We start from the raw sequence: 21,506 nt of genomic DNA, 5'->3' as shown, positions 1-21,506 counted from the left end.
TCAGTCAGTTGAGCATCCAACTTGGGTTCAGGTCATGATTTTGCAGTTCATGACTTCAAGTCCCACACTGGGCTCATTGACTCTATCAGCACAGAACCTGCTTCAGATCCTTTGCCCCTCTCTCTCTGCCCCCCCCCACTTGTGTTCTCTCAAAAATAAATGAAACATTTTCTTGAAAAAGAAAAGAAAAAGTAGGTGGAAGAGAGAGAGATCTAATTAAGTCAAATTTATTTGGGAGAACTTGCTTCTCTTCTGCTTCCGGATGTAGGTCTCCTTGTCTCTGCCCTTCCCAGTGTTGGTAATACACTTCACTCCTTACGTGGCCATCAGGTATACACATTAAGCTATCTACAGAGAAGGGTCAGCCAGCCACCAATGAAATCTGGAGGTCTAGATCCAGGAAAACGGAACCATAAAGACACCACCCAAGAACTGATTGAAACAATGAGATTACACTTGTTTTTTGTCTGTCTTTTTTATATACATGTAGCTTCTTGTCTTTGTGTATCAATAGACCAATGAAAACCAGAAAATGTCAAGCTCTCATTTGGGTCAGTTGGTGTCATTCCAGCAACAGGAGTTGAAACTTGAAAAAAAAAAAAAGAAAAAGATACCAGTAAGGAAGAGAAGAAAATAACCACGGGTGTTTGAATAATTAAAAGACTTGTAGTCTTGATGACACTGACTAGAGTCTTAAAACACCAAATAAAATATTCTACTTATCTATGTTCCCTTTACCAACACCCAAATACATCTGACCACTGACAAGCAGAATCTTTTCTATCTGATAAAACAGGGCAGTAACCGTAAAGTAAAAAGCATTAAGAAGTGAGCCAACTGCCAGCCTATTTCCATCCCTTTTATGATATGTTGAGTATATTTCCTAGTAAGTAATGAACTGGTTTTAATTATTATTTTTTTGTTCTAAGGCTTTGTCTACCTTTATTATGTAGCATTGGAAATGAAGACACAGTTAATAGAAATATATATGATTCAGGTCCCAGAAAAATACTTTTTCTCTGAAATATCCAGATAGTGAGTAAGTTGTTGAGGTAGCTTGAGTTATCTGGTAATTTGACTTCTCCCTTCTCCTTACAGGAACATATAGAATCAAATTGCATTCTTTGTAGCCATCATATAGTACCATTTCTAGATTAGGGCGCCACGATGAGAAATCCAACAGACAATAGACAAGTATCGTGTCACCATAACCATTTTTGCTTGCCTGTCCTCTACTGGATGAACTCCTAGTAAATCCTTGCTAGTCATAATATCATGGACAGAGCAATACCCATCTCCTTCAGCAATTCATCCGATGATGCCATTATCCATTGTTTATGACATTGCAACCGCATTAATGAATTGATATGTCTTGATCTTTGAAATGCTCAGACAGGAGGCCACACATTATAAGAAAAAACAATGTCATGACAACTCTCTTCGGCAGGGGTTGGAAATGGATATTGTGCAGGAAAATGCATTAAAGTTGAGGAGGATTTTGTTTAACATGATGGTTTTAAAGACGTAAACAATTATGATGGGCAATAATTCCTTCAATCAGAAGATTGTGAAAAGGCCCTACATAGGCCAGGATCCTGGTGTGATTCCAAGTCGTGCTACCACCACAAAACACTAGGGGTCACCATATTAATACCAGTGTCCTGGCTCCATTGCCCTCCAGAGAGCCTACCATCCCAGAGCAGTAGGCTCCTTGTTTATTCAAGGAATGTTGCTCAGTGCCTATCTTCATGACGTGTGACCATTTGCATTTATTTCAAGCACCACTAAAATAATGGGGTAGAGTCCTCTCTAAGCCTCTTTCTGGTGAATGACATTTTTTTAAGGGCCACCTAAGAGCATCAATCCATTATTTTGGGCTAGATGTAATTATAAGGGGTGTGCAGGCCAATTAGCCAAATATAGAACATTTTCATTCAAGAGCTACACAGTATGCCAATTCAAATGTTCTGCTAAAGCCTGAGTCTCTCAAACCAAGACAACACTTTTTCACGTGCCAGGATTGGGGCTTCTGTTGAGTGTTGGCTAAAAAATGAATGTCTCTCTCTTCCTTTGTTCCTCATCTCTTTATGTTTTCTGTCCCCAGTTCAGAAATTATTTTCCAAAGAAGAGACTTAAGCAGTTGTCCTATAAGCTACAGATATGCTAGCACCAGGCTCTACTACAGCCCTTAGCATCCGAACGGGAAGCTGCTGGCCCAGGTCCACAGGGGCCCCGACCCCCAGTAGTGACATGATTCTACTTACTCTTATTTCAGTTTTAAGGATAATCCTATCCACCCCATCACCATAAGCAGGAAGCTTTAGCTATCTCATTTGGGGTAAAGCTTCTGAAGGCTAGGATTAAAGCAGTTGAAGATCTGTGAACAGAATATAAACCACAAAAATAATATTGCCAGAGAAACGGATGGCAATTGATAATAATGGTAAGATCATAGCCTAGCTAAAGTGCACTTTCAAAGTCAAAATTAATTTCAAAGTTTTTGGGATTCTTACGCGTTCTCTTTGTGTCTCTTTCATTTATTTACTGAGTTCCTAACATGTGGAGGCATGTGTCAGGGGAGAGGGGAGATATAAATATATACATGTGCAAAGAAGATAACTAGTGGTTACTGTTTTCTTTTCCTTGTCCTCACATTTGTGCAAATGGCTTACCCAAATATATCCCTTCTGTGCCTAGCACTTGGCTCCTACCTGGCTTAGTCTTGATCTCTTGCTTTCTTTTGCATTTCCTAGTATTCTGGACTCCCCACCACTTACCTTCACCCTTCCATTTTCCTCTGTAGCCCATTTAATTGGACATAACTGTAAAGAAACTGAATGTATATTGTAGTATGTACTTACCTTCCTTAGAGTTAATTTTCAAGTCAGACATTTCTTTCTCTAAAAAAGAAAAAATTAAGATTACTTTCATTTCTGTATGTAGCCTTCAATCAGTTCTTTTTTGTGTGTGATCAGCCCTTGATAGAAAAAAATAAGGGATTCCCCCTTTCTTCCCCTAGTACAACTATGGTTTAGTGGGAGAGTGGTTTCAGATATTTCTAATGTAGCAAATTTTGCAAAGCCAATGGTACAGAAGTAGAGGAATAAATCAAAAGTGTACAAAAGGTATTTGTTCAGTAGGTATTTTGGGAGACTTGAAATATGCATCTGTCTAACCTGAAAATTAAACTCTTATGGGTCTAACCCATAATTCCCACAAAATGACAACAAAGTTGTCCAGGGTATAATCATATCGAAGGGTGTATTTGCCATTATTTGTTTTTTAATTTAAGTTCTTCCAAATTCTAGCCTATAAACACTGTACATAAGAGAATTGTTTAACTAGAAATAAGGACGCTTTCATTGTTAACGAAGAGGTTCACAACTTTAACCTTTCATCTCTTGAGAATTGGAAATTCTTAATGAAATGACCCTTGGTTATTTGCAGCTGCCAAATAGTGGGAATAAGGGAAGAGAGAGAAGTTCTCCAGTGCTCTCTCAGAGCAGTGTACATTGGGCTTAGACAAAAATTGCCATGGTATGCATCCAGGGCATAGGCATGGTACTAAAGAAAGTTGTGTAAATTTAAGCTCGAGTTCAATTGTATCATACATTTTGTTTTCTTTTTGGATCTCAGGCTGATGGTAACCATGATAAAACATTTTCTGATCAGGGATTCCTATTCTTAACTATAGCCAAAGCTATATGTGGATGTTCCTGATAACATAATAAATGAGAAGGCATTAAAACAGAGTCCCTAACCAGAGGTCAATGAGCCCTAGTAATTCCAATAATTCCATGGATGGTGGAAGCCCCTGAAAAACATATGTGAAATTTGGGGCATGCATTAACTCTCTCTGTAGAGAGAGTCTATGTGTTTATCATTTTCTCAATCAAGCTATGCCCTCCAGGAGTTTAAGAACCCAATAAACACGTATCTTAATTTAGAGAGGTCTTTCTAACTAAGTCAAGAATCTCCTGGTCAGGCTTTATCATTGCATGGACTAGAAAAGTTCAAGTCATGATAATAATGTTCTTGACTCTGATGTGGGTGTTACCTAGGTGTATCCATGGGACAGCATAAGCTTAGGATCCTCCTACTGCACCATCTTCCTCAGAATCAAGTCATCAATAATAACAATAATGCTCTTAACATTTGTTGAGTGCTCATCATGTGCCCGAGCATTGTTCTAAGGACATTATGCATATATATGTAACCTTTCTCAAAAGGGAACTATGATGATCCCCATTTTATGGTTGAGGGTGCTAAAACACAGAGAGGTAGGCAGCTGGCCCAAGGATACAAGGTCGGAAAGTGGCAGAGTTAAGACATAACCAGGGTCTTGCCACATAGTACATGGGCTTAACTAAATGCTTTGACCACTATCCTCTAAACCCTCTTGCCTGAGGGGCACTCCCAGCTGGAGATTGTCCCTTTCAAAACAAAATGGAACTGAGAGTCTAAGGAAATGTGACCACTAAAAAAATGTGTAAGAAATAAAGTTTAACTTGCCTTACCCTATTCCTCATTTTCAGGATATTAGCAATTCAGGGGAATTGCCAAGGGAAATGTCAAGGCGCTTGTGGGCGCCAGAGAGGGCTCCGAGGGTAGCAGGCAGGGGTCTGGGGCCCAAAGGAGTTGGTTGGTCCTCAACTTTCAGACCTGTAGTGCCTCACTCTCGAATAATACTTTCCAACTGACAATCCACAGCCCCTTCTCTCCTCTCTTAACATTCCCGCAAGGAAGACAGAGTGGACATTTTTAGCAGACTAGAGAGCTGAACCCAAAAAAGATTGTAGCTTCCATTGGGCCATGGGACTAGGTTACAGCAGAGTTCTGTGTAAGACCCAAGTCTCTGTACCTTCGTTCCAACTTTCCATCCACTGCTCTTTGCTGTCTGGGCCATCAGGGTCACCTGGTACTGGAACACCCGAATAGGCCAGAATCCCATGTATACCCAACTCTACTGAAATGGACACCTTTTTTTAAAGGTTTTTTTTTAGAGTGGGCACATAGTAGGTCCTGAACCAATGCAAAGCACATTACTTCCATTATCTCATTTAATTCTCAAAACAACCCAGTGAGGTGACTGTTATTTTCCCAGTTTTAGGGAAGGGAAACTGAGGCATGATAGCACAGCTAGTGAATTACAAAACCTGGGTGTGAGACCTCGGCATGTTGCATTCCCCATCATAGCCTCTTCACCGCTGGGCCATTCTACTATCCAAGGAGACAGGAAAAAGCAGAGGTGGAGGAAATGAACAGCCTATTTTGTATGATGAGCAATGCTTTCTACCTTCTCCGAGGACGGCGCAAACGGAAATCTGTTTCAAGCACTAGCACATGAGGTTAAAATTAAAGAGGACAATTACGAGCAATTAGTCACTGGAGTGGGGCTCCATGGGCGTCTTCGAAAATAGGATCAGCTCTCACTCACTTGGACCTGGCACAGAGGAGCCGTCAGAGAAGTCTTTTCTAGGCCGTGATTCTGTGATTAACTCTTTTAAAGGAGCCAGACCGCTGAAGTTCGTTAGAAACAATGGCCCCATTTCTCAGGGGCTTTTGAGTCAAGCAGGTCCCAAGGAAATGTCTTTGGCACCCAGGGATCATGAAATTAACACCAGAGGCGCTGGCGCTGGATCACTCTCCTCTGTTGAGACCTCAGGAAGGGAGCAGTCACTCAGCCTTTTTGTTCTGAAAACCTAGGAAGCCCGGGTGGCCCGTGGTTTGGGTTTCAGCCTCTGAATGTATCATTTCACGTGGCTGTGCTTTCTAAATTTGAATTCATCCTGAGGTCCCAGGAGAAGCATCCTGAATAGACATGCAGGGATAGGGAGTCCTTTGAAAGGCCAGTGGGACAAAGTGTTTGGGAGGGAGACCCTGCGCCGGGAGGGAAGGCAACAAGTGAGGCTTCCGTGCCTCTGCCAGGGCGGAAGGGGCCCTCCTGTCTCCGGATCCCCTCAGAATAAGGAGAGTGTCCTCACCAGGGGCCTTCAGGGGTTTGCATGGGCCGCCTGTCATGGACAGCCTGCCAGCTGACTGCGCATCCGCCAGCAACACTTCCACAGGGGAGGCCCAGAAGGCCACATCTTTGATGTGCTCAGTGGGTAAAATTCCTCTCTGTGGAACCTTCCCTCGGCTTCCAGCATCATGTCTACTACAGAGTCTCCTGACCGTGCAAAGGAGGCCTGGCTGTACCATGGCTACGAGCCAGAGCGGCCGTAAGACCCCCTCCAGAGCTAGTTGAAACCCCCAGGGCAGCCCAGCTCGAGTCCCCAGCTCCGGCCCCCAGAGAATCTGGCTTTCTCCTCCAGCAGTAAAAAATATGTATCTACAAGGTTCTCACTGAAAGAGCTGTGGGTAGGAGGAAGCCAGAGAACAGACTGACTTATGGCCACTTCAGAAGAAAAGGCGAGAAGCTAGGATGGGAGGGGGAAACAGGTGGGGTGGGGGGAGTGAAAGGCGGGGTTGTGTTTTTTTCTTTCTTTCTTTCCTTTTTTTTTTTTCCTGCAGCAGTGTCTCTTTTGGAGATCTAAAATCTGCAAGTGTTACGTCAAAGCTTTCTCCAAATGACTTGATGAGGGTTTTTGTGTTGTTGGGTTGCCGCACTCCCGGGACTCATTGGGATGGCAGGATAAAAATTAATTAGAGGCTGTTTGGAGGGGGCTTTGCAAGACAGCCTGAGGCTACGCTTCCGTCTGGTTGTTAGAAGCAATATCATCACCACCTCCTCGCCCAGCAAACAGACCTGCGCCGGGGCGGCCGGGGGGAGCCACGGAACATTCAACACAGACATCAGAGCCAAGACTTCCTCCCAGAGAGATTACTTACCACAAACCAGTGGATCTACCTGCTGACAACCTCAGAAATATGTCTTGTTTCATTTTCAGATTTTTAAGAGGGGTTACGTATGAGGCTTATAGAATCCCGATGCAATAGCTCCAGGAGGAGGTGCTGGCTGGTCCACGCCTCTGAAAATGGCATTCAGGCCAGGCAGAGCCACTGAGCAGACATAAGGAAGGCAAGATCCTTTCCAGGCGTGGATTGGCCTCCTTTTAGGGGGTGGCAAACTGAAAGGGGGACTCTAGAAGTTGGCACATTTCCACACAACCAAGGCTGATGGCAGATTATTTCAATTCAGGCAGTTTACAGGAAAAATAGCCCAAGCTCTCTTTGCTCTTCTGGTCTTTATCTTTCTCCCTGTGCTCCCTTTGCCGTGCAGTCCTCATAACCTCCTCTCCTCTCTCATCCACATGTAATCCTCCTCTACTGAAGGACTGGCTGCACGCGTGACCTTGAAGTCTGAATAATTGGGAACTGGCTCCTTGAATCCAGAAAAAGTAGTTCGAAGCAAAAGAGCAGTCCTGGGTTTTCATCAGCCACCAGTAGCTTTTCTGGCTGTACATGTCACTGGGAATAGAATGCAAAATGAGTGGATGCCTGGGTCTTCCTCTTTTATTAATTTATTTATTTATTTATTTGCTAAATGTTTATTTTGGAGAGAGACAGAATGCAAGTAGGGGAAGGGCAGAGAGGGAAACAGAATCTGAAGCAGGCTACAGGCTCAGAGCTGCCAGCACAGAGCCCGATGTGGGACTCAAACTCACAAACTGTGAGATCGTGACCTGAGCCAAAGTCAGATGCTTAACAGATTGAGCCACCCAGGCTCCCCTGGGTCTTTTTCTTAAGAACATTTTCAACCACCATGAAAAATCCTATGCACTTCATATATGTAGTTTATCTCCAGACCAATGTAAAAATGTTAGCTAGTTAGTCCTTAAAACATTTCCTGGGATGCAAGAAGTAATTTAGAACCCTGTTTTATAGATGGAAAAGCTGAGATTGTTTGTATTTCCCATGTCCAGAAAAAAAAAAGCAATCTTTGTGTGAGCTCACAGAAAATATGGAAACTCCTAGAGCCCTTCCCTCTCCCTAAACTTAACTGTGTCTATTTTACTGCCTATAATTGCTTCCTTGCATCATGTTGAGGGGTGGGGGTGGGGTAGGCCAATGGGAACAATTACCCAAAGAAAAATAGTAAGTTCCCCCCCAAACAGCCATTTCCAAAATGAATTCACCAGCTGCATAATATGAAATTCCACCACCCCACAGCATTTTAGCAGCTTCGTGCTTTCAAAGATGCCTTCTTTTGGGTGAGTCTTACTCTCTGGACCTCACAGTAAGGGTTGGTCACAACAGTTACCACATCCTCAGGAGAAACAAGGAGACCTCTTTCTAGCAAGGCTCACTGCTGAATCTGAACACTTGGCTTATATCAGAGGGGCTGCAAGACCGTAGCGGCAGACTAACATCCCTTCCATGCCCCTCTTCCTTCTTCTTATACATCACCAGGTAGATAAGAGCCAGCTCCCAGCGCGTGGGGACTTAGTAGTTGATTAGTGAGCTCAGGGGGGAGCCCCAAACCACCCCTTGCCTGTTTACGCTCTGCCAGAGGGAAGCAAAAGGAGAAACGTGAGGGCTGCATTCAGAAACCAGGTACCTACTAGAGTGAAGGTCAAGGGGTATGGCTACGTAAAGCCAAATCCTCTCCACTAGGTGCTTTCAAAAGTAACCAGTCTGCCTGAAAATCAATCTGCCACTCTATAAGCAGCCAGCATATTTAGAACCATGGAAATTAAAGATGGAAAAGATCTATTAAGTCTTCTAGATCATTCCCTAGGGCCCAGTGCAGGGCTCATTCCCTGTAGTGTATTTGTTAGCACTATGTCAGGCCTAATTTCAAGTGTCTCAAGCAATGAACATGAAGGAGGCAGAGACAGAGGTGTCTGCCCACTGCAGTGAACAATGATCATGTGATTAGAATTCTCCCAGCTGCTCGCTGGCCTTTGGCATGCCCGGAAAGGGTTTGGATTCCCCAGGGTTTACCCAGAAGAAAGCAGCAGCTTCTAGAAAGTAGAGACATTTAAAGAACTTCTCCACCTCTTTGTGTTTAAGCAGAATAACAGTGCCTTTTGGAAGCATCCAGGCACCAGCCTCTCTGTAAATAAATTGCCACCAAGGAAGAGTGGAGAATCCAGGTGTACCAAGACTCATTTTTTTAACAAAATAAACCCTACCCCTAAGGTATCTAACCTTCCTTCTCACAAGTTTTGTTCTGAGTTGGTCAGCAGTCAACTAAATCACATTTCCAACTGCTGGCAAAATGGAGGAAATATTTTCAGAGATGCCAAGACTTTATTCTAGAACACTTAGGACCAAGTGATATGAAAGTAAGATGGCTTCACAAATGTACAGTCAAGGTTTTTCCGAGAAAACAATTTCTCTTTTATCTCCATTCCCAGCTAGAAAGGAAGCGCGTGAAATTGTTCCAGGTGGGAGAATCTTTAGATGACCGCACACAGAAGCCAATGCTAACAGAATCCAGAGAACAATGCAGAACAATGTTCTTTTTGCTTCTCAGTTTTGAAAGGATGAAGAAAGTCCCTTTAGATATTCATATTAAAATTTCCACCTCTGTTCTATGACATGAGCGAAGTGAAAAGTGAGTCACTTGCTGGCCTGGTGCAGAAACCATGTGGCAATTCTTCTATACCAAAGATCGTGAAAATGTTACCACTTCACATGTCTGGGAATAGGATCATCCAAAGAGGCTCTCCTACCCCATTTCTGCTCTAAAGGAAGAGCTCCATTTTCTTTATCCAATACTTGAAGCAAAACTGAACTTGTAAAAGCCTGAAGTTTGACTCACAAACCAGCGGCTCATTCACTTCTGAAGTGCCCCACCCCCCACTACTCCCCTCCCCCTCCCCCCACCACACACAGCCATTTTTCCTCTAAAACATTATCTCATCTCAGCATTGCAGCTTTTTTAAGTTCAATGTCAATAGCTAGTTAGGAGAGGGCAGGCGGGTCAGGGCTTAGGACTCTGAAACCGTCCTTGACGTTTCTCTGTAGACTGATCTGCTGTTTGCATCGGCCCAATAAAAAAAAAAAAAGCCCTCTTTACTATCTGAGAAAAGATCAGAACAGGAAAATGTCAGTTTGAGAGCTGACAGAATTCTGATAAGAATGAACTGGAAATGAGAGAAAGAATGGAAGAAATGCTGTCACTCTAAGAAGTTTTTAATTTAATGTTCTTAGACAAATATGTTCCCCGCTGCGTGTGTATGTGTTTTTCACACACAACCCTTCCATTCCTCTACATCTTTTCCAAATGCTCTTCTTCAGAGAAGGGCTGTCTATTTTGACTTGATTTGATTTGATTTTTACGGTCTTTCCACAACCTTTCAAAGATCTGGAAGGGTCAATCTTTCTGGCCCGAAAACTGTGAGCCCATTCACTCCCACAGAATTTCTTCTAAGCCCTGGGATAGTTTCCGCTTTCAGAAGTATCCATACATATTTTTAGAGTTAGAGAGATAATTTAAATTCTCAAGCTTAATTGAACCGACAGAATGTAGACTGGAGTGCTACCCCATGGAAGCACTTTCCAAGTGTGACGACCTCGGAGTTCAAATTTAATACCCACATAATAAAGCCTTGAAGATAATATAATGGGCATTGTTTCTGTTGCCCCCATTTTTTAAAACTTGTGTAGTAACTTTATTATTAGAGGAAATCGCTGGTGTATTTAAATACAGGCTACATCAAGAAGTGACTCCCATTAAAAGATATATTTTTCATCGAGAAAAGGCCAAGTCTTTGATGCATAAAACACTCGGTAGGAGTTAAGTGTCCTTCTGAATGGAAAAAGAAGTTTTCTGGAAACCAAGGAGTCGGTCGCCTAGTTTACCAACAAAGCGCTTCTTGAGCATGCCACTCAATGCCTGGCGTTCTGCTGGGCTTCTTGTATCAGCTCAGTCAATCCCATGGTAACTCGGTGAGGTAGATGGTACTATCCGAGCTTTCCCCTTGAGGAGAATGAGGCTACGGGTGGGTGGATTTGCCCGAGGTCACCCAGAAAAGGTGTGATGGACTCCAGGTGCATACTGGTATGTCCCGGACATGCCCTGTATTTAATGAGTTTGTCCTGTGTCTTTATTCATTTTGTCAGGACGCCTTACATGTTCTGTATTCAGCTATTTTTAGTAAGTTACAAATGTTCATTAGAGCCACTTTTTCAAATTTAACTAGGCGTTCTGTAGTTTTATTTGCTAATCTGGCACCCCTAACATCTGGGTCTCATGATCCCAAATCCAGAGGTTTGCCCGTTCTTTCACACAAAAGGAATTTTTTTTTTCTGGGCACTCGATGAGAGTATAGACTCTTGAGTCTGTCAGATTGGGTTCAAATCCTTGCTCTGCCACTTGCAAGCTGTGTGACCTTGGACAAGTTTCTCAACCTCCTTCAGCCTGAGATTACCTATTGGAAAAGTGAGGACAATAGTAGTACCAGCCTTATAAGGTTGTGTGGAGATTTAAAAAGAGAATGCATGTAATAAAATAATTAACTCGGTTTTTGGCATATGGTAATTAGCTATCACCTATGCCCTCAAAGTCATTCTACTGTGGCCCTTCTAAAGCATAGCTCTGTTCATCCCCTTGCTTTAAAGCATTCATTCACTCATATAAACAGTACAAATTCCTTAACTTTGCAATCCTTTATGTGTACTGGCCCCACCAAACTTGCCAGTCCTATTTCCAACTTCCACACTTGGGAGAGAATCACTGTTTGTCAGGATTACTTGTTGAATTTAACTCTGAATCTGATTGAGGAAACAATTACATTTTCAACTATAAGTCTGAATTCTTTTTCTGCCAAACAGGATTCAACACATTGAATCCTTGGGCCTCCTTGTGCATAGACAGGTGGATTTCAGTTTGGGGTGTTTTTTTTAATAAAATTTTTTAAATATTTATTTTTGAAAGAGAGAGAGAGAGAGAGAGACCACTAGTAGGGGAGGGGCAGAGAGAAAGGGAGGCACAGAATCTGAAGCAGGCTTCAGGCTCCTAGCTGTGAGCGCAGAGCCCAACACAGGGCTGGAACTCACCAACCAGGAAATATGACTTGAGCCAAAGTTGGAAACTTAACCTACTGAGCCACCCAGGTGCCCTGATTTCAGTTTTGAATTAAAGATGCCAGGGAACTTAAGATATTCTAGGATACTCTGAGCAAGAACACCACACTGGAGTGGCCAGAACGTGCAGAGATGGCCTGTGGGAAGACTTTTGTCAGGAAAAGGCTCCAGGTTTTGCTCTCCAGGCCCTTCAGGCTTACCACGTGCCCCTCCCTCTGGCCACGCCCATTGGAGATGAACCCCTTCCTGAGTCACATTGCCTCCTGGCTTAGAAGTAACCAGGCCATAAACACCAAGGCGGAATTTTACTGGCCCATCCCCAGCTTGCTATTTTATTGTCTGGCATTTCCTCTACCCTCTCCTGAAACTGACAAAAGTATCTTCTACGAAACCTGTGTTTGGTTTTCCAGGCTCAGATTTATGTTGTCTGAAAAGGCTTCCTCTGTCGCTGCATTAGCTCCTTTCCCCACCCCCACACCCCACACCCTGACTGTGCTCTCTCTTGGTTCCCCTGTGTTCTTGTAACTCTGAAATAGGAGGTGTCAGCCACTGTCTGGCTGCTTCCATTGCTGACCTGGGAGACACTAAGAGACATCCAGTCCCTGGTGGCACCGCTGTGCCCTCAGACCCTAGGATGTGGGATCAGGTGGGAGGTTAAGTCAGAAAGGAGAGTGGAAACAACCCGAAAGAGACGACCTTCCCCTCCGAGAGAAAAGAAGCAGTAGGCCAAAGGCTTGCCTTAGTGAAAACCAAGGATACAAAACAGGCCTCTTTATAGACACATGACCTGCATCCCTGAGGCCCTGCTCTTTACGGATTCATGCACTGGCATAAGTTCTAAATTGCTGCCAGTTTCACAACTGTTTTTAATTTAAAGGCCTCCAGGCCATGATATTCCAGGGCAAAGAGAGATTTTTCGGCAAGCAGAGCAGAAGCACGAGATCAGAGCGCCCCCACGGCTTGCGACAGCCGACATCACCTCCTCCGGCTTGGGAATTTGTGGTTAATTTCTCGCCGGCTCCAAAACGTACTTCCATTTGGAGATGAGCACACAGGCTGGAAACCATTCAGAGGAGGCTCACGGGCAGAGCAATCAAGTGCAACAGCTATAAACATAACTTCCTTTAAGAAAAAAAGAAAAGAAAAGAAAAGAAAAAGGATATCTCAGAGCCTTCCAGAACTTAAGACAGTGTGTGACGTCTGAACTGTAACATCAACCATCTCTGGAAGCGGATGGAAAGAGATGGGCTCAATGACACCCCCAGACAAGGAGTTCACTCAGGCCGGGAGTACTTGACAAATCCCTTCAGGGAGGAAAAAACAAAGGAACACTCACCTCACTTTACAGTAACCTAGTTGCGAAAGAACAGGAGAGTGAGCCAGGATAATTATACGGGCATTTTATTATCCACTGCTGCCTTTTAAAAAGCAAAGTATGAACTTCTAAATGCTCTGTTGGGATCTTCTCATCCTTTCTTCCTCCCAGCTCTAAGGAAAAGGCCAGAAGAATCAGGGCCTTGTCCAGCCTGTTCTGGACCTTTGTTCCATTTAGATAAAGCTACTTCCTCTGCAGGGACAATTAGAAAAGAGTGCTCCACTTGCTAGACAAGAGCCCATGGGCTGCACGCTTGCGTGGGGACCACCTGCTCCTGTGTGTGATTCTTCTCCCTCCAGGTGGACCCCCTCTGCGGCAGTGCACATGGCAGGGCAGCTTGGCGGGTAGAGTGTTGGCTGGTTCCAGCCAACATTTGCCCCTCAGTGGGGCACCTTCACAAAATCCACAAAACACCCGTCATGCAGGCTGGCCCTAATGGGAATTATACCCCCAACGTGCTTCCATCATTTATCAGCATTGCATAGATGATCGTTTCCTTCCTCCCAATCATCGGAGCCTATTTATCCCAGAACATTTTTAGCCCGATTCCCTTCTGAGTGATGACTCTATAGTCACAGCCAAGGGCACAAAAGACAAAGAATGGAAATTGGATTAGAAGGACAAAATTCAACTTCAAGACCACTCGTAGATAATGGAGCCAGTGGTGTTGTTAAAGAGGCCCCGTGCAGGCGGCCCCTGTCCATCATACATAAACCTTGTACTGCTGCTTATCAGAGCCGAGTGGTTTGGGGAGATGGTCGCACTCCCACAGGCAGAGCCGGGGGAAAAAAAAAAAAAGAAATTGCTCTGGAAACTAAACTGCAACCTTGCTTTCAAGCCCTCCTTACACAAACTGCTCTGGGCATTCCCAAAGTATTTCTCTTATTGAAGAAGAACGCTATATAAAGAAGCACAGTGACATTGGCCATGTGATGCACTAGAGAGACTGGGATGGCAGGGCCAAGCTCTGAATGCCCCTGAGAACGCCAACATCGGCACACCAGAAAGGGTAGGCAGGGTGGGTTCACAAAGAAATCTTCCTCGCAACCGTTGCCAGCCCCTCAACCTCCCTGTGGAAGCGGGCTCGATGCCCACTCATATCTCCCGGGTCTTCCTTTCAGCCTCTGTGATCTCAGGACCTCGGCTGGAAAGCAGGGTGCTCAGACCAGATGTTCTGGATCCTTCTAATGAGTCTAGACCAGATTTGAGAGCAAAAGCAAAAGAGAAGAGGAAATAAGAATGAAATAAGAGGATCCTTTGTGAATGGATCTAAGTACTGAATCTCTTCCCAACATGCCTTTAAGTTTTCTCTACAAATATTTGGATCTGTGCAAAGCAAGTCTGATTTCGTAGAGAATCTTGCTCTCTCGATGACCCCTGGGTCTAAGAGTTGGCTGGAAACAGAAATGACTGGCCAAAGCCTGGATGGATTCAGCCGGGCTCAGTCCCTGAAGGCTTTGTTCTTCAATCTGTTTATACAGTTTCCCGTAGGAGTCTGTAATTTTAATCAGTAAATATCTCCCTTGATTTATCACCTTCTATTGACATAGTGGTAATTCAAGCAGTGGAACTAAAGCTGGGCCTGCTGTGTGTTTTTTCCCCTCATTGTGCCCGGCCTCTGTTTGATTTTTCTCAGTCCTCTTAGGTAATTGGTCTGCCTCTGACACTCTCCGTATGACCGGCTGTGGTCAGGGGTCAGTGGGCTTCCCCTTCCAAAGAGCAGAATGTTCTAACCAATCACGATTCAGCCCCATCTTGAGTTTGCTAAAACCAGAACAGACAAACCACAGACTGATAGGACCCAGTGGATTTCATTTTAAAAGTACAAATCCAAGATGCTCATAAAGAACACTGTTATTCTCTCTCACTCCAGAGACACTTTGGAGACTTAATCTGCTGATTTAGTATCTCTGAGTTGAGGAGGGAGATCCTCCTTCCCAAACCTTTTGAAACTTCCAATTTCCACATTAGCAGATTGATCCCTCTGTAAATATGGAGTTGGGGAAGGCCTGGTACTCAATTTTACTCTTTATTACTGTGTTTATTTACTTAGCATTTATATTGGTAAATTGGTAAAATTCTTTGGGCACACAGTATCCTGTTTCAATATAACATGTAACCAAAAATGACCTCCGTAATGGCCAAGATAAAGAAATGAGGACTTGACAGTTATGGAACAAGGTAGATTCAAAGCTGGCTTGATATGATCCTAGGTTCTGTGCTATGCTGCTTGTTTTCAGGTGGCCCAGGACTAAAAAGAAGGGCTTGATGTTGAAGGACAGGGTCTAGATTTCCAAAAGATCTCTTTGAACTGAATTGATGAGCTGAAACTTTGGAAGATAGAATCAATGTAAAGTTTTGAACTTTGGTTCCAAAAATTAAATGCCAAGGTACCAAAAACGGGCAATCTGTTTGAGCATAAGTTTTGTGAGAGTATATTAGAAGTTTTGGAGTTCACAGGTTCAGTACATTTCAGTAAATTCTGTGTGCCGCATGGCTGCCGAAAGTACTAATGAAATCTTAGGTTGTGTTAGTATGAGAATGGTTCCCGCTAATCATCATCTCATTAGACTTGACTTTAATTGAAGTTTTTTATCTTTTTATTCCCTCTAATAACTAGAACAGTGCCTCATATCACAGAAGCTTTTTTAGGTATCATTTGGATGGATAGATGAATGGGTGGATGGATAGATGGATGGATGGATGACAGATAAACAAGTGGATGGATGGGTGGTTGGATGGATGGATAACAAAGGAGGAAAGTGACCTATTAGTGAATACATATCTAAAATCATGTCCAGTTTTCAGTGCCATGTTTAAGGATGGGCATGAATAAAATGGAATGTATCAAGAGAAGAATGTCCACATTGTAGAGGATTTGAGAATCATGACATAGGTAAAAGAGTTGAAGAAGTTGGTACATTTAATCTGAAATAAGAGAAGGTAAAGGAATTTTGGGGGGGAAAGAGCACTGGGGAAGGGGAGAGAAACATTCAGATGTAGAATTCTGAAAATTCACATGTGTGAGTGGGATTAAAATAATATACATTGCCTCGGAGGATAAAGCTAAAAACACATGGTGGAATCTATAGAGAGGTAGATTTCAGCTTAGAAAAAAGGAAGAAATCTTCCAGTTAGAAGGGGTTTTGATTCCAACAGGGAAATGGTCTGATTCTACTGATGGGTCTTTCTCTTTCTCACTTAAGGCTGACTTCCATAGATGACCCCCCCATCTGGAGCAACCCCTCCACTCTGATGCCTCCACAACTAATTGTCAATAGTCCTTTCTCACTGCTTTATTTAATAGTGCTTTGTATTAAACTTAGTTTGTACAGCTGTCTCCTCCATCGAGTTATAAATTATTTGAGAACAAGACTGTTGCCCTTCATATTCTTTATACATAATAGACAGTCAATCAACATTTACTTCATTTGTTGAGTTAAATAGAACTTGGCAGCCTCTTTGATTCAAGACTAACACCAAAAACTTCGTTTGGTTTAGTCTGAGATCTGTGGAAGCACAGAGACTCTGGAATGGTAATAGAGCAGTGCTGGCTCTCCTCCAAGTTTCTGTGTGTATTTGGGGGAAGATCTCATCTGTGAATCTACTGTTCCCATCTTTAAAGTAAGGAGACCTGTAAATTCTAGAAAATCCATTTCAGTAAAACTTATCTACTACCCATCCAAACATTTATAAACCAGTAAGTCTTTTGCATATAGTGAAAGAGATCTTTACTTTCTTCTTCTTAAAGCAGTTAATAGCTATTTGGTCTTTTTCTAATAACTCAAATCACTGAAGAGTTTAGTCTGGGGGATATGCAGATTTCACCTTCACATCACATTAATGGGACAGACTGCCTCAACGGAGTGCCGATAGACTTGTTTTCACAACTCAGTCCCAACTCACACCAAATTTGGGTGAAGCCAATAATGATGAAGGCAATTGTCCTTATGCTTATTCTGTTAGTTAAGAAGAAAAGCTCTGTTGTAAGCTCTGCGCTACTTCTCAGGATTACGTCATTGCCTTCATATTGTATTAGATTCCAGGGTGGGGCTAGACCAGCGCTTCAATGAGAAGACCTTTTTTGAAGCTTAGCCCTTATCAAGCCTACAGTCCATCACACTGCCACATTCTTTCCCAAAGGTGGCAGCATTCTGGTCAATGGTGAAGCAAAACGATTTCCAGAGAAGTAATTAGCAAAGTGCACAGAAGCTTGGGGGTGGGGGGTAGGGGGTGGGGGGGCTGGAGACAGGCTATCAATCAATAAGTAATAAAAAATTCAGTCGAGGGCATTTTCCATCTTGGTGTTGTTGGTTATGAGAGAGAGCAAGAGAGAGAGATTCATGAGGACAGGTCAGATTACCTCCTCTTAGCTCATGTTCCACTGTTTCCATATAATACAGCATATACACATGCGCGGTGAAAGGGATCAAAAGTGGGAACTATAATTTCCCATCCATCTGGTTTCCTACTATCATTTTGGGCTTTCAGGTAGGACTGTAAGATACCTGCTCTTGGGTATTTATGGGGTAATTGTTCAGACATTGATCTCTTAATGGTAGATGATGAGTTAATTCATTCCAAACCCTTCTAACTTGGCAGATACAGAGTTATTAGTCATCAAACTCACTCTAGGCATTATATATTCTATTATTTATCATTTACATATAAATGAAAGCATATGCCTTCCACAGGAGAAGCTGGCTTACAAGCATGAGGAAAGAGTGGGGTGCTGGTAGAAGCACCGGGCAGCCCCCCGGTGATTCAGAGGATTTTCAATGCCAAGAAACCAGGGTCAATACCAGCAAGAGGATGAGAGAATAAATAAATAAATACAGGATTTGGAGAGGAGAGGGTGGCCCAAGAGTGATGAGGCTTGGATATTAGAAGAGGAAAGGAAAGGAGCACGATTCATTCATTTACGTGTTCACTCCACAGCCGTTTCTTTACTATGTGAGGAAATGCATTCAAAACCCTGCCCTCAGGTGGACAAATAACATGTTCAAAGTTCTAGGAAGGAAACAAACAGAATGCTACAGGTCAAAATAGTGGGGTTGGGGTTAAAAGAATGGGAACCTACTTAAATAGACTGGTCAGAGAAGATCTCTAGGGAGTTCACATTTAAACTCAAATTTCAAGTATAAGAAAAAAACAACCACACAAAGAAAAAGGCACGCGACAGAGGCTTTTGTGAAGGCCTTGAAGCAAGGAAGTCCTTGGCAAATTCAAAAAAATCAACTCTAAAATGGCACTTCCATTTATTGAGCATCTATTACAGTCAGACCCTGGTCCAGGTGTTTTAAGTGTGTGAAACATTTACTCCTCTCAGCCCTACAAGCAGGTGGCGTTCTTATCTCTGCTCTGTGAGAGAGGAGAATGAGGCTAGTGTTTCTGTAGAATAAGAGACCCAGGGAAGGATGGCTCAAAAGCAAGTCAGAGAAATAGTCTTGGATCAGTAGGGTTTTCAGCAGAGACATGCGATCCATCTAATCAGGGCTTTTAATCCATCTTCTGAGGGCGCCTGGATGGCTCAGTAGGTTAAGCATCGGACTCTTGGTTTTGGCTCAGGTCACGATCTCATGGGTTCATCAGTTTGAGCCCTGAATGGGACTCTGCACTGACAGTGTGGAGCCTCCTTGGGATTCTCTCTCTCCTTCTCTCTCTCTGCTCCTTCCCCTCTCTCTTTCTCTCTCTCTCTCTCAAAAATTTAAACAATCCCTCTGGCCTTCTTCCACTCATTGATGAGTGGATGTAAGGGAGCAAGACAGGACATGGGGAGACCCCTTAGAAGGCGTTTCAGGTTCCAGGCAAGAGCAGATGTGGCTGTGCCAGGAGGGTGGCAGAGGAGATGGTGGGAAGTGCGCTCAAGGCATGTTTTGGCTGCACTGAGATTTGAGAGGCAGCCAAACAATGAGGACACAGAAAACACATGGACTCAAACCTAATGCCAGCTGCCTTCTACTATGAAAGAGAGGGAATGGGGAGTTGAGAAATAGACTCCTTGAAACTGGAAGATCTTCAGTCCCCGAACCAGGATCCTGCCTTGCTGTCAGTATAATACTTAAACACCCATCGCCTGCATGTTGTGGTTTGGCTGCCCTAATCTCTCTCATGTTTTTTTGTTAAGTGGATACACACACACACACACACACACACACACACACACACACACACACACATCCCTCTGGATCCACTGAGCACTGAGAAATAGCCAACAAGTAAGGCTTCCTTCTGGGACCAGAGAAGTCTCCTGTCAGAGCAGAGAGATCTGCTATCCAGAAACTGCAGTTAGAAAGAAAGAAAAAAGAAGGGGGATAAAGAAGACTAAAACGTGTAGACAGCTCACCTGGGGGAAACAGGTCGTGCTAACCCCAAGCCAATCATTAACCCTGACCAAGGCCGTCAGGACAGTCACACGCCCGGGAATTTTAGGAGCCTGGAAACTGAGAGCAAAGTTTATTTTCAGAACAAGGCCTGAAAGAAGGAAGTGGAGGATAAACAGACCAACTGTTTTAATTATTTGAAATGGTTTCCCCCCCCAACACCGTTCCCCAAATCTTAAAAGAACAGAGGTTGGGGAGGATTGACAGGCGGTACTTTCCTTCACCTCTCTGCTGCGGTGGCTGCCACAGCCCCATGCCCTCCCTGCCATGACACGTCTTTCATAGCAGTGGCCAGGGATACCTGTGGATGTTCTGTGACCTTGGCCGGAGCTGGGCGTCAGAGCCTGGTGAGTTCTCTGGGCAGCCATCTGGAACCGACCTCGGCTTCAGAACGGTAGCCGTTCTCCAGGGACTGCCTCTGAGTTTCATGTGATACAGTTCTTCATCTGGGTTTTATAGAGAACAGGGGTCTTGACCCCGGAATGGGAGAGCACAGCCGTTAGCAAACCGTCGGGGAAGCTTGAAGAGCGCATGTGGTGAGGAGAGGGAGCCAGAAGGCTGAGGAGCGCGCGGCTTCCTCCCCGCAGCTCCCTGGGTGTAGCCTCGGACAAGAAGCCCAACTCCACGTTCCTCAGGGAGAGCCAGCGGAGAGGACAGCGGTGTCGGGGAAAATAACGGCTAATATGATAAAATGTGAGTGGGTACAACAGGCCGTGGGCCATCGAAGATCTCAGGAAACACAGCTCGGAAAAAGCACAGAAGTCCTTCAGTGTGAGGTAATGAGGCGCGTCTAATTATATTTAGGAAAGAAACAGCAAGAAATGCTTTCAAAGCCTTCCCCCTCTTTCTTCCCTCACGAACGAATCCAAATCCCAAACAGAGAGACACCGTTACTTCAGAGAAAGTGAAGAATTTCCGAGAGCATCACGGGAAACAAGGTTGTGATTTTCCCAGAACTGAGAAAAAACTATCACACAAACCCTTCCCCACCCTTTTTCCCCTCCCCAGAAAGCTCCCATCAGGAAACAGCAGGAGGAGGAAGGAAAAAAAAAAAAAACCACCAAAAAACACACAGGCAGCCCCACCATGAGAAATCAAGGCAGTTGAAATGACATTTGACACCGCCAGGCCACAGCTGAAGAACAAGGGAAAAGTTTTAGGGTGACTGTCACTGACCCATAGTCTCTCACTCCTAACCTTGCTCTCCAACATATGTTTCTCATTTCCTTGCTTATAGCTGGTCCAAGCTAATGATATGTGTTTTGGCCAGGATCCCGTGCTTGGCACACAGCCGGTCTGTTCTCATTGTCCGGGCTACTTACAGAAACCTCTTTCTCTGTCCCTTTCTCTCTCTCAAAAAACCGACTTTAAAGAACAGTAAATATGCAAAACAGCCCCCACGCTCAATACAGCTACCATCTTGAACATGGCCCCCTCTCCCCTAACACACCCCGTAATAAAGGCCTGAAGAGACTGCCCACGGGTGAGGGGTACGTTCAACACAAAAGCAGTGGAAATTCAAACAAATTGGCCCATTAGAGTCTCACACGGCTATAAATACAGCTCGGCTCAGGCTATTTTGAGGGATGGTGGCATGGGAAAGTTCCGCCTGGAATCTTGAGTTTGTCAGACGAGACGAATCTCTCCCAAGACATGGGAAGAAGACGAAGTGCTCAGCAGACAGGGAGGAAGGAGGGCATCGGTTCTGGTCGGTTCCAGGGCAAGGTTAGCAGTGGATGAGGAGGCTCGCCCAGCCTCGCCCCCGTTCTCTA

General features: G+C 44.1%; 1 long non-coding RNA gene across 1 annotated transcript; it reads right to left on the bottom strand.

Moving 5' to 3' along the window:
* Positions 1-463: 463 nt before the first annotated feature.
* LOC115280144 lies at positions 464-19,734 on the bottom strand. Its single transcript, XR_003903689.1, has 3 exons — positions 19,698-19,734; positions 2,862-2,900; positions 464-586 (listed from the first exon to the last, which is right to left on the bottom strand). It is a non-coding gene; the product is annotated as an uncharacterized LOC115280144 (long non-coding RNA).
* Positions 19,735-21,506: the final 1,772 nt, after the last annotated feature.

The sequence above is a fragment of the Suricata suricatta genome, chromosome 16 (genome assembly GCF_006229205.1).
Source record: "Suricata suricatta isolate VVHF042 chromosome 16, meerkat_22Aug2017_6uvM2_HiC, whole genome shotgun sequence".
Taxonomy (NCBI): Eukaryota; Metazoa; Chordata; class Mammalia; order Carnivora; family Herpestidae; genus Suricata; species Suricata suricatta.
This window is presented reverse-complemented; position numbering and strand designations above follow the sequence as displayed.